This window comes from Oncorhynchus kisutch, linkage group LG18 (assembly GCF_002021735.2).
Source record: "Oncorhynchus kisutch isolate 150728-3 linkage group LG18, Okis_V2, whole genome shotgun sequence".
Classification (NCBI taxonomy): domain Eukaryota; kingdom Metazoa; phylum Chordata; class Actinopteri; order Salmoniformes; family Salmonidae; genus Oncorhynchus; species Oncorhynchus kisutch.
Window position 1 is genome coordinate 47,491,370 of NC_034191.2, and position 11,165 is coordinate 47,502,534.

The following is an 11,165-nucleotide window of genomic DNA, read 5'->3' on the forward strand; positions in this document are numbered from 1 at the left end:
CAGCTCCAAAAGATTTTCTATTAGGTTCAGGTCTGGAGACTGGCTAGGCCACTCCAGGACCTTGAGATGCTTCTTACAGAGCCACTCATTAGTTGCCCTGGCTGTGTGTTTCGGGTCATTGTCATGCTGGAAGACCCAGCCACGACCCATCTTCAATGCTCTTACTGAGGGAAGGAGGTTGTTGGCCAAGATCCTGCGATACATGGCCCCATCCATCCTCCCCTCAATATGGTGTAGTCGTCCTGTCCCCTTTGCAGAAAAGCATCCCCAAAGAATGATGTTTCCACCTCCATGCTTCACGGTTGGGATGGTGTTCTTGGGGTTGTACTCATCCTTCTTCTTCCTCCAAACACGGTGAGTGGAGTTTAGACCAAAAAGCTCTATTTCTGTCTCATCAGACCACATGACCTTCTCCCATTCCTCCTCTGGATCATCCATATGGTCTTTGGCAAACTTCAGACGGGCCTGGACATGCGCTGGCTTGAATGCACCTGTACTGACCTCGGGTGGTTGTTGTCCTTGATTATCTTTTTGGCCTTCCTGTGACATCAGGTGCTGTAGATGTCCTGGAGGGTGGTTAGTTTGCCCCCGGTGATGCTTTGTGCAGACCGCACCACCCTCTTGAGAGCCCTACGGTTGTGGGCGGTGCAGTTGCTGGTGATACAGCCCGACAGGATGCTCTCAATTGCACATCTGTAAAAGTTTGTGAGGGTTTTTTTGGGCGGCAGCGTAGCCTAGTGGTTAGAGCGTTGGACTAGTAACCGGAAGGTTGCGAGTTCAAACCCCCGAGCTGACAAGGTACAAATCTGTCGTTCTGCCCCTGAACAGGCAGCTAACTGACTTGCCTGGTTATATAAAGATAAAAAAAAAAAAAAAAAGTGACAAGCCAAATTTCTTCAGCCTCTTGAGGTTGAAGAGGCACTGTTGTGCCTTCTTCACCACACTGTCTATGTAGGTGGACCATTTCAGTTTGACACACTCAAACCGGTGCGCCTGGCATCTGTTTTGCTCATTCACCCTCTGAATGGCACACATACACAATCCATGTCTCAATTATCTCAAGGCTTAAAAATCCTTGAACCTGTCTCCTCCCCTTCATGTACACTGATTGAAGTGGATTTAACAGGTGATTTCAATAAGGGATCATAGTTTTCACCTGGATTCATTTGTTCTCTACATTAGACACATCATTCAAAACTAACAGGTATTGTGCTTCGTTTGGAAAACACTGCCATTCAAAATGCCACACTCATTTACCGATTACCTACACCCAGTGCTGACGTGTGAAAGCACTTCTAGCTAATTTCTTCACCTAGAAATCAGAGCTTGAGCACTGTAAATAGGCTTCAGGTCGACTTTCTTGGTGTTTACAACAATTTTAAAGAGAGTTAGAGGAAGAGGAGAGAGAGTAAGAGGGGGACGAGGACAAGGAGGAGGCCTGTGGTGACATAGACGATGGGACATGACAGGGCTGGATACGCCACTCCAGACGCTACTTCCCCTGTTGTTTAGCCAGAGAGAACATCGTTTGCGATGTTGATGAGGTGCTGTGGCCAGACCCAAATAGGTGACAGGATGCAGCCTAATTGTGTTTTTCTTCATAGTAACAAACCTGTTTGTTTATCTTCTACTGTATTTGTTTTGTCTGTTACTGTTCTTCCCGAAATCTGGATGAAAATGCAATGTTAGGAGAAAGAAATCCATTAGATTTTTTCCCACTTTGCATTTATGTTTATAGTGTAAATATATACTGAATATGCATACATACTGTATATATTTGTGCACATACATGTATGTGTGAGTGCTATGACAAGCTGCCGTGGACTCCACTGCACACTGAACATGCAAAAGACACAGGATAGTAGTGTTTTACATTTGTCACATCCGTGTATAGTTGACATGTATAAGAGCTAATCATTTGGTTTGTGTGTAGATTTTTGATGCAAAAACACAATTTTGAGAAGAGCTAAAATAGTTTTGAATTAAGTGTTTGGTTTTGCAAGAGATGTGTGACGTTTTGGGGTTTTGTGTGTAGAGTCTAGAGAAAAGGAGCCATAGTTTCAGAAATCATGTGTAAGCAATTGTCAAAAACTGTAAGACATGAAGGTCAGTCAATCGGGACAATTTCAAGAACTTTGAAAGTTTCTTCAAGTGCAGTCGCAAAAAAACATCAAGCGCTATGATGAAACTGTCTCATGAGGACAGCCACAGGAGTTACCTCTGCTGCAGAGGATAAGTTCATTAGAGATACCAGCCTCAGAAATTGCAACCCAGGCCTCCTGAGTGGCGCAGTGGTTTAAGGCACTGCATCGCAGTGCTAGCTGTGCCACTAGAGATTTTGGTTTCGAGTCCAGGCTCTGTCGCAGCTGGCCGTGACTGGGAGACCCATGGGGCGGTGCACCGTTGGCCCAGCGTCGTCCAGGTTGGGGGAGGGCTTGGCCAGCAGGGATGTCCTTGTCCCATCGCACACTAGCGACTCCTGTGGCGGTCCAGGCGCAGTGCACGCTGACTCGGTCGCCAGGTGTACAGTGTTTCCTCCGACACATTGGTGCAGCTGGCTTCCGGGTTAATTGGGCATTGTGTCAAAAGAAGCAGTGCGGCTTTGTTGGGTTGTGTTTCCGAGGACGCACGGCTCTCGACCTTCGCCTCTCCCGAGTACGTATGGGAGATGCAGCGATGAGATAAGACTACCAATTGGATACCACGAAATTGGGGGTAAAAATAAATACAAAAAAATAAACAAAGACATCTCAACATCAACTGTTCAGAGAAGACAGCGTGAATCAGGCCTTCATGGTCGAATTGCTGCAAAGAAACCACTACTAAGAAGAAGAAGAGACCAGTGGAAATCTGTCCTTTGGTCTGATGAGTCCAAATGTGAGATTTTTGGTTCCAACTGACGTGTCTTTGTGAGACGCAGAGTAGGTGAACGGATGATCTCTGCCTGTGTGGTTCCCACGTGAAGCATGGAGGAGTGTGATGGTGTGGGGGTGCTTTGCTAGTGACACTGTCAGTGACTTATTTAGAATTCAAGGCACACTTCACCAGCATGGCTACCACAGCATTCTGCAGCGATACACCATCCCATCTGGTTTGCGCTTAGTGGGACTATCATATGTTTTTCAACAGGACAACGACCCAACACACCTCCAGGCTGTGTAAGGGCTACTTGTTCAAGAAGGAGAGTGATGGAGTGCTGCATCAGATGACCTGGCCTCCACAATCACCGACCTCAACACAATTGAGATGGTTGATGAGTTAGACCGCAGAGTGAAGGAAAAGCAGCCAACAAGTGCTCAGCATATTTTGGAACTCCTTCAAGACCTTTGGAAAAGCATTCCAGGTGAAGCTGGTTGAGAGAATGCCAAGAGTGTGAAAAGTTGTCATCAAGGCAAAGGGTGCCTACTTTAAAGAATCTCAAATATAACATATATTTTGATTTGTTTAACACCTTCTTGGTTACTACATGATTCCATATGTGTTAATTTCACAATTCTGATGTCTTCACTATTATTCTACAATGTAGAATATAGTAAACATAAAGTTAAACTCTTGAATTAATAGGTGTCTCCAAACATTTGAATGTATAACGTGAATCACCCATAAATGAGAAAAAAATCTAGATGTGATTTTTTGGCCATTTCGCCCATCCCTGTTCTGACGCGGTGAGTTCCTGTAAACCAGTCTCATATATATCTTCCTGATTGATAATGTCCACCTGATCATTACAAAAAATCTGAGTTCCCTTACTGCACTACAATTTAGTAGATTATTTATGTGAAAATGTTACCATTGCAATGTTACCATTACATTGTCTGTCTTCAACCTCTTTAGACACCTAGAAATATTGGACTGACGCCTGATAATATGTATATGAAAATCAAATGTTCTCTTTCCAGGTATGAACTTTTCTACCCAACTGGCCTTGAAGGTTCATGCAACGTTTGCTGTGCTGGTGAAGGACGTCAAAGGTGTGAATGACAGAAGTTTGGTGGCAGAGATAAAATGTGTCTTATAATGTAGAAAGTATTTTTGGTCTGATGTAAAGATGACTGATTGCTGACCTTCTGATCAACCCCATAGACCAGAGTTTCCCAAACACTACAGAGCTGATTCAAATTGTCAAAGCTTGATGAATATTTGATTATTTGAATCAGCTGTGTAGTGTTAGGGCAAAACCAAAACGTGCACCCCTAGGGGTGCTGAGGACTGAGTTTAGGAAACGTTGCCATAGACTGATCTCATAGCTGAATACAAGTCCTTACAATAGCTAGGTTTCCATCCATTTGGCAGCAGATACTTTTTTATGCTAATATTCTAAAATCCACAAAAAAACTATTTGCGTGTTTTCCCACCAGAGGTGTGTTTCCATTAAGTTGACTTGTTGCGGATTAAAGGCTGTGCGTAATGACGTAATGTACATAAAAATAACCTTTGCATATTTAATTTCCATGTACTGAATAAAAAATAGGTTTCCATCTGATTTTCAACTCTACTGATGGTTTTGACACTAAAAGTGTTGAGTTGTACAGTAAATGTGCACACTGGATTGGCAAATGTGCTCTAGCCAACAGTTTACAGGTACCGTGTGGGTATAGCCTACATGATGAGATTATTATGGACAAAAGAGCGAGATCATTTTTCTTTGTCAAATGGCAGCCAAGCATCGATCATCATGTCACCAGCATAAGACCCTCAATATTTATTGGAAAGGAGTTCCAAGCTCAATACCATGCACTTTCACCACCCTGGTGGCTGAGATAAGATTATTTGTCTTATAATGTAGAAGTGGTGATAACTATTCTTGGTCTGATGTAAAGCTGACCTGATCAACCCCATAGATATGCCCACGATGCGCTGCACATCAAGTTACAGCAAGCATTTCAAATGTGCTGCATGCCAAACGGCAGTGCATATTGCCATACACACATCCCTCCTCCCAGAACCACACACACACACACCCACACACATGCAAACCAGTGTACTGTATCATATCATCAGTAATGGCAGTGACCGGATCTTCTACCAGACCGAAAGTTTAAATGTGTTGTAGCCCAAATGTCCATACGGTTCCAACCTAATTGCTGAAGCCTACAGAAAATCAAAAAGTTATAAGGTAAAGGATTTCATTATAAATTACAACAGAAGGACAATAGGATACACAAGGGAGTATAAATGAGTATAAATGAGTCAAAATTTGAGTCACCTTTTTTAAGAAATGACAGCCTGATGCGCTCGCATTAGGGCTGGACAAACATGATTTACCCTATCTATTTTTTATTTTAATATGTTAAAATGTTATATACAGCATCCTATGTACAAAAGTACAAAATAAAAACAGCCCACTTGGGTCACAGATGTATGCAAGTTTTTTTCTTCTAAAAACAGTCTGTCTGACCCGTGAATTTGTTGTGTTTTTTCAGTTTGACACCCCTGCCAAAAGATCTTGTGATGAAACATTTTATGTTTGTGCTTTTCTAATAACCAATTTCTGTGTTCTATGTTTGTGCTTTTCGAATAACCAATGTTCATGCAAGTGACTGATTGAATGAATCCTCACTATCAGTATCTGCAATTTGGCAGTACACCCAGAACCTTGTTTTGAGAACGAAAGAATATCTCAGTTCCAAGGTCTCAGCTAAGAGAGGAGAAGCCTCGTAAGGTATTGGTCTGTCACATGCATGAACCAGTATTGGTCGGTCACATGCATGAACCAAAAGTTAATGATGAATTCATTATGAATAATAAGCTAAATCATGCAAATATAACTTGGCTGTGTAAGCAGTATATAAGAGAACTAATGGGACAACCCTGTCTATCAGGAGCCATTGTCCCCTTATCATGAATTGACAGAGGGTGTAGTTCACGTGTCAAACACAAGGCCCGCAGGCCAAATCCGTGCTGCAGGTTCTAGCAAGCACTGCCAACAATGTGCGTCCCAAATGGCAGTGCATTGCCACACACACACCCCTCCTCCCAGACCCACACACACCTAACAAACACATGAACCAGCCAGCCAGTGCACTGTATTATATTATCACTAATTGCACGGCTCGAATCTTCTACTGGACCGAAAGTTTAAACCTTTTGTAGGCTAAATGTCGATCCCAAGTTTCGGTTCCAACGGGTCCGATTGCTTTACTAAAAATGTAATCTTTGTTGTAAAAAAGTAATTAGATAAAGGATTCACATGCAAGTATAAATTACTGCTAAAGGACACTGGGACTAATCATTATAATATACTATTTCTGGAAGAGAAACAATAGAGAAACAATAAAAGTAATAATTTGCAGACAAGTTGAACACCACTGGTTTATTGGACACACCACCATGATAGCCCCAACTCAAACCAGCAACACAGTCCTTTAATAATCTCCCAAACTCTGAATAGCATTTACAACTGCTGATATTAAAGCATTTACAGCTGCTGATAGGATTGTCTTCTCTGTGTTTGCAAAGGGTCTAGGAGTGGGCTCCATAATGGGCTGAGTACCTGTGTAAACCAAACCCTGGGACGTCTCCTGGGGAAAAATATGTGACAGTCGTAAATATAAAAACACAAATGTCAAGTCCTTTAATCTACAATGCATAGTTACACTCACACACACACACCAAAAAGTTACTCACTTGTTCCTGTTCTCCAAACCCATCTACATTTTCAAGGGGAAACCTGGAACCTTTTGGCCACTGAAATAATGTATTATAAATATTAATATTAGCCCATTCATCACTTATCAGTGTCGTTGTATTTTAAATAACACAACGTGGTAAACATAGCTCCTCTGACTAGGGTTAATCAACACCCGTAAACCACAGATTTCTATTTGTATAAGAGTATGAATTCCCGTAACTGTGTGTTTACCCTGTTTCAGGAAGGCCATTGACACCAGACAAAGCAAATATTAAACAACTCCAAATACACTTTGCTGTGTTCTCTAACAAAACCCATTGAACATTCTATGAGAGGAAATTATGCCTTTATCCTCTCCATAATCCCAATTCCAAATTATATAATTTATGACGTTTCCATTTTTGCAGTGTCCATTATGATCTTTACTGAAGTAGCTTGATGAATGAAGCAACTAAACATAGGAACTCGGTGTTCAAAAAGTGTTGACTCCATTCACTCCCGAGTTTGTTTGATCAAAATGATCTAAGAGGATTATTGTATGAGAATTTATTCAAAACAGTCAAAAAAAAAATCTAAGTTCTATAAGGAGTTCCTATAGGAGTTCTATCAGCCTATATTAGTATTCACTCAAAGAAAATGATTTCTTACCCGCTGTTTAGTTTGTTGAGGTTTAGGCAGAGCCAGGACAACAGCCAGGAGACTGAGTAGTATTATTCCTCTCATCTTCACTTTGTGCTTTATTCAGAGACCACAGCACTTTTCAGTTTTATGGCAATGGGGATGTCACATGCCCCATAGAGGGCGTGTTCAAAATGGGCTGTCAATTTTGACCCTTTACATCAATGAAGGTGAAAGTGACTTCCACGTCACAATTGGACATAGCATAAGCGCATTGACATACACTGCCGTCTTTCTATATTTTGGCTTTGTCCTTATATTTAAGTAGCCATCACAACTTAATCTCAGTTAATTGAATCACTGCCCCATGGAATAGTTCTGAGTTTGTAATGTCCCCCCAAAAATGATTACATTTATTTGATCATTTATCACAAATGACAGTGCAGATGATGACTTTATTCTGCACAGAGGAAAAATTACACTGAACAAAAATATAAAACGCAACATGTAAAGTGGGCTTCGGGATCTCGTCACGGTATCTCTGTGCATTCAAATTGCCATCGATAAAACGCAATTGTGTTCGTTGTCCGTAGTTCTTGCCTGCCCATACCATAACCCCACCGCCACCATTGCCACCGCCACCATTGGGTATTCATCCACACACGCAGTCTGTGGTTGTGAGGCCGGTTGGACGTGCTGACAAATTCTCTAAAACGACAAAGGCGGTTTATGGTAGAGAAATTAACATAATATTCTCTGGCAATAGTTCTGGTGGACATTCCTGCAGTCAGCATGCTAATTACACGCTCCCTCAAAACATGAGACATCTGTGGTATTGTGTTGTGTGACAAAATTGCACATTTTTAGAGTGGCCTTTTATTGTCCCCTGCACAAGGTGCACCTGTGTAATGATCATGCTGTCTTTTTAACTGCTGGCCAAGCCCTCCCCTAACCTGGACGACGCTGGGCCAATTGTGTGCCGCCTCATGGGTCTCCCGGTCACGGCTGGCTGCGACCCGGCCCGGGATCGAACCCGGATTTGTAATGATGCAGTGCCTAAGACCGCTGTGCCACTTGGGAGGCCCCAAATATTCATGCTGTTTAATCAGCTTCTTGATATGCCACACCTGTCAGGTGGATGGATTATTTTGGCTAAGGAGAAGTGCTCACTAACAGGGATGTAAACAAATTTGTGCACAACATTTTAGAAAAATACGCTTTTTGTGCGTATGGAAAACTTCTGAGGTCTTTTATTTCAGCTCATGAAACATGGGACCAACACTTTACATGTTGCGTTTATATTTTTGTTCGGTGTATTAAACTATGCCAAAATCGCTCTGCCAATTCCTGGTTGCTCTAATCATAATAGTTAGCCTAATGTCAGTTTATGTAACAAAACAAGTAGTCATTGTGTTGAGAATTATTGTACCATCTAAACTGCTGGGAAATATATTTTTCATAACCAAAAACATTGTATTTTCAGCTGTTTGAGGTTCGTGTACAGAACCGAAATGAAAAGATCCACAAACAAAACTTAAAACCAGGAAGCATAGAAATAGCGCACATAGAACATATCTAGCGCTTCTTAGACTTTCTTTCAATGACAATGACAAATCTATAACTGTTAGAATCTTGACTAGAATCCCAAAATGTGATCATATCACTCCAGTGCTAGCCTCTACGCTGGCTTCCTGTTAATAAGGCTAGGGCTGATTTCAAGGTTTTACAGCTAACCTAAACATTTTTTTTAACATGGGCTTGCTCCTACCTATCTCTCCCATTTGGTCCTGCCGTACATACCTACACGTACTCTATGGTCACAAGACTCAGCGCTCCTTATTGTCCCAGCTGGAGGCAGGGCTTTCTCCTATAGAGGTCAATTTTTATGGAATGGTCTGCCTATCCATGTGACAGACGCAGACTCGACCTTTAAGTCTTTACTGAAGACTCATCTCTTCAGTAGGTCCTATGATTGAGTGTAGTCTGGCTCAGGGGTGCGAAAGTGAACCTGGCACCCTTGCTGTCTTTGCCTGGCCGGCTCCCCTCTGCATCCCACTGGGATTCAAGTTAATCATTAATATGTTGGATTCGTCTCAATCTCAACAAAAAAATCAAAGTTTAAATCAAATTTAAAATGTGATTAGTGTCACGCCTGCTCCCACTCTTCCCCCCTGGCGCTCGAGGGCACCAAGCTCCCCAGCATTGCGCCCTCCTGCCTCCATCATTACGCACACCCGCCTTTCCCCCATCCCGCGCGTCAGCGATTATTGGACTCACCTGGACTCTATCACCTCTGTCATGACCTTCCCTATATGTCTGGTTCCCCGCTCTGTTCCCTGCTTCAGCATTGATTGTCGTATGTCCTTGTTTACCCGTGTTCCGACGCTGTGCCTGTCTTGTTACCTGTATGTTCCTGATTAAATGTTGACTCCACGTACCTGCTTCTCATCTCCGGCGTCGGTCCTTACAATTAGATTTGATGTAGTGCTATTCTTTTAACTTAGATGTTTGGTTGAGATGGAGACGTGAATCCAACATATCAATTATTAATTTGTAGACAAACTGGAATTAAAGCCAGACTAAGTCAGTGGCACAGATGGATCTATCCAAGCAGAAGATACATCTCCTTTTATTAATTGTTGATATTTGGTTGTGTTGACAACCAAACACAATTCAATATTACTTTTGTAATACATTAAATAGCATAAAGTTAAGGCTGTCTTACAAACGAATGTAACATTCAACCTTCAAATGAGTAACAACATCCATGACCACATTTTTTGTCTTCTTATGTAATTATATAAAGTGTGCATGTTCAAGGTTAATTTTAATGCAATCTCAACTGCAATCCAGGTCATTTGGTTCTGCTATTAGATGAAGCACAGTCATAATACATTCATCTGTTGTATAAACCAAAAAAATCACACACTGTTTTTCCATTGGAATTTGGTTGTGCTTTTAGATGGTTGAAAGCATAGTGATGACACATTGGAAATTCAACTAACGTTTGGCTGTCTTTTTGAGTGGGTGAATATAGGTTGCAATCTCTCATCGATCAACGTCTTAACCAAATATTACCCAATTATGCACATTTAGGTGACGAACTCAGATGGTTGTAATTTTGCATCCCATGTTGTCACATTTATTTAGCATGAGATCATGTTTTTACATGTGTAGTTTCATGTTATCACATGTTGCTTTTACATGTTGTCACGTTATTACATTAACTTCACATAAGATCACATGCGATCATGTGAGATCACATTTGAAACACATGTTATCATATGAATTTCAGGTGAGTTTTTTTGTAAGGGAAATGTCCATGTGAGGAGGGAGAGAGCAGATGCATCACAGTCATAGGCAGGGCTAAGCCTCGGGAGCCTCGGTCAGACGGGTCCGGTCTTGAAGCAATGATGACTGTTGTCCAGAGCCGTTAAACAGTGCAAAATCTGGTGTCTGTAGCCGGTAGGTAGCCAGCTACTCCTCGACCACCACTGATCACTTAGCACACACTTGGGTGATGCCCTGGCAGTGGAAGGCTCAGCGGTAGTCCAAAGTAGCCTTCCCGAGCATTTGCGCATACCTCTGCCATCTCTGCTTGTACCCTTGCTTTGGCCTTGTCCGCTCAACCTCAACCTCCAACCTTCAAATCAAAACATAAGATGCTACCCAGTTAGCTAGCTTGCTAAACCAACCATCCATCTGACTTGCTTAACAGATTTAAAATGCCATGGTGGCTTATATATTTCATAATTATATACACTCAGTGGCCAGTTTTTTAGGTACACATCTAGTACCGGATGAGACCCCCTGCAACCATGAAGGGATGCACCTGGTCAGCAACAATGTTCAGATACACGTTGCTCAATTGGTATCTAGGAAGTGAGCATGTGCCAGGAAAATTATTCCCCACACC

At 42.1% G+C, this 11,165-nt stretch overlaps 1 long non-coding RNA gene across 1 annotated transcript; it reads right to left on the reverse strand.

The window, feature by feature from the left end:
* Positions 1-6,297: 6,297 nt before the first annotated feature.
* LOC109909712 (uncharacterized) lies at positions 6,298-7,411 on the reverse strand. Its single transcript, XR_002257785.2, has 3 exons — positions 7,280-7,411; positions 6,628-6,687; positions 6,298-6,521 (listed from the first exon to the last, which is right to left on the reverse strand). It is a non-coding gene; the product is annotated as an uncharacterized LOC109909712 (long non-coding RNA).
* Positions 7,412-11,165: the final 3,754 nt, after the last annotated feature.